Here is a 2,500-nt window from a genome sequence, read left to right as displayed (position 1 = left end):
TCTGGTCTTGGGGACTTTGCCTGTTTGCAAAACCACCCCTTACCGTGTCACTCGCCCAAACACCAGAGAGGCCGAGAAGCGGGGCCACTGCCCCCGCTGTTCCCCCTCTCTGGTCTTGGGGACTTTGCCTGTTTGCAAAACCACCCCTTACCGTGTCACTCGCCCAAACACCAGAGAGGCCGAGAAGCGGGGCCACTGCCCCCGCTGTTCCCCCTCTCTGGTCTTGGGGACTTTGCCTGTTTGCAAAACCACCCCTTACCGTGTCACTCGCCCAAACACCAGAGAGGCCGAGAAGCGGGGCCACTGCCCGCGTGGTTCCCCCTCTCTGGTCTTGGGGACTTAGCCTGTTTGCAAAACCACCCCTTACCGTGTCACTCGCCCAAACACCAGAGAGGCCGAGAAGCGGGGCCACTGCCCGCGTGGTTCCCCCTCTCTGGTCTTGGGGACTTAGCCTGTTTGCAAAACCACCCCTTACCGTGTCACTCGCCCAAACACCAGAGAGGCCGAGAAGCGGGGCCACTGCCCGCGTGGTTCCCCCTCTCTGGTCTTGGGGACTTAGCCTGTTTGCAAAACCACCCCTTACCGTGTCACTCGCCCAAACACCAGAGAGGCCGAGAAGCGGGGCCACTGCCCGCGTGGTTCCCCCTCTCTGGTCTTGGGGACTTAGCCTGTTTGCAAAACCACCCCTTACCGTGTCACTCGCCCAAACACCAGAGAGGCCGAGAAGCGGGGCCACTGCCCCCGCTGTTCCCCCTCTCTGGTCCTGGGGACTTAACCCAAACACCAGAGAGGCCGAGGAGCGGGGCCCAACTCTACCCGAATTTCAACCCCTTTTTCGGACCCAGAGACCCGGGAGCGGCCCCCTATCTCCAGGCGGCTCTCCACCTCCCTTTTACCCGATTTAGAGCCCCTTCTTCGGCCACACACACCTGCTATCGGCCCCCTACCTCCAGGGGGCCCTCCACCTCACTTTTAACCCAATTTAGAGCCCCTGCTTAGGCCACACACACCTGGGAGAGGCCCCCTATCTCCAGTCGGCTCTCCACCTCCCTTTTACCCAATTTAGAGCCCCTGCTTCGGCCACACACACCTGGGAGCGGGCCCCTATCTCCAGGCGGCTCTCCACCTCCCTTTTACCCGATTTAGAGCCCCTTCTTCGGCCACACACACCTGCTATCCGCCCCCTATCTCCAGTCGGCTCTCCACCTCCCTTTTACCGGATTTGGAGCCCCTGCTTCGGCCACACACACCTGGGAGAGGCCCCCTATCTCCGGGCGGCTCTCCACCTCCCTTTTACCCGATTTAGAGCCCCTTCTTCGGCCACACACACCTGCTATCGGCCCCCTACCTCCAGGGGGCCCTCCACCTCACTTTTAACCCAATTTAGAGCCCCTGCTTCGGCCACACACACCTGGGAGAGGCCCCCTATCTCCAGTCGGCTCTCCACCTCCCTTTTACCCAATTTAGAGCCCCTGCTTCGGCCACACACACCTGGGAGCGGGCCCCTATCTCCAGGCGGCTCTCCACCTCCCTTTTACCCGATTTAGAGCCCCTTCTTCGGCCACACACACCTGCTATCCGCCCCCTATCTCCAGTCGGCTCTCCACCTCCCTTTTACCGGATTTGGAGCCCCTGCTTCGGCCACACACACCTGGGAGAGGCCCCCTATCTCCGGGCGGCTCTCCACCTCCCTTTTACCCGATTTAGAGCCCCTTCTTCGGCCACACACACCTGCTATCGGCCCCCTACCTCCAGGGGGCCCTCCACTTCACTTTTAACCCAAGTTAGAGCACCTGCTTCGGCCACACACACCGGGGAGCGGCCCTCTATCTCCAGGCGGCTCTCCACCTCCCTTTTACCCAATTTAGAGCCCCTGCTTCGGCCACACACACCTGGGAGCGGGCCCCTATCTCCAGGCGGCTCTCCACTTCACTTTTAAACCAATTTAGAGCCCCTGCTTCGGCCACACACACCTGGGAGCGGGCCCCTATCTCCAGGCGGCTCTCCACTTCACTTTTAACCCAATTTAGAGCCCCTGCTTCGGCCACACACACCTGGGAGCGGGCCCCTATCTCCAGGCGGCTCTCCACTTCACTTTTAACCCAATTTAGAGCACCTGCTTCGGCCACACACACCTGGGAGAAGCCCCCTATCTCCTGGCGGCTCTCCACTTCACTTTTAACCCAATTTAGAGCCCCTGCTTCGGCCACACACACCTGGGAGCGGGCCCCTATCTCCAGGCGGCTCTCCACCTCCCTTTTACCCAATTTAGAGCACCTGCTTCGGCCACACACACCTGGGAGCGGGCCCCTATCTCCAGGCGGCTCTCCACTTCACTTTTAACCCAATTTAGAGCCCCTGCTTCGGCCACACACACCTGGGAGCGGGCCCCTATCTCCAGGCGGCTCTCCACTTCACTTTTAACCCAATTTAGAGCCCCTGCTTTGGCCACACACACCTGGGAGCGGGCCCCTATCTCCAGGCGGCTCTCCACCTCCCT

The sequence above is a fragment of the Centroberyx gerrardi genome, chromosome 21, assembly GCF_048128805.1.
Source record: "Centroberyx gerrardi isolate f3 chromosome 21, fCenGer3.hap1.cur.20231027, whole genome shotgun sequence".
In the NCBI taxonomy this organism is placed as follows: Eukaryota; Metazoa; Chordata; class Actinopteri; order Beryciformes; family Berycidae; genus Centroberyx; species Centroberyx gerrardi.
This window is presented reverse-complemented; position numbering follows the sequence as displayed.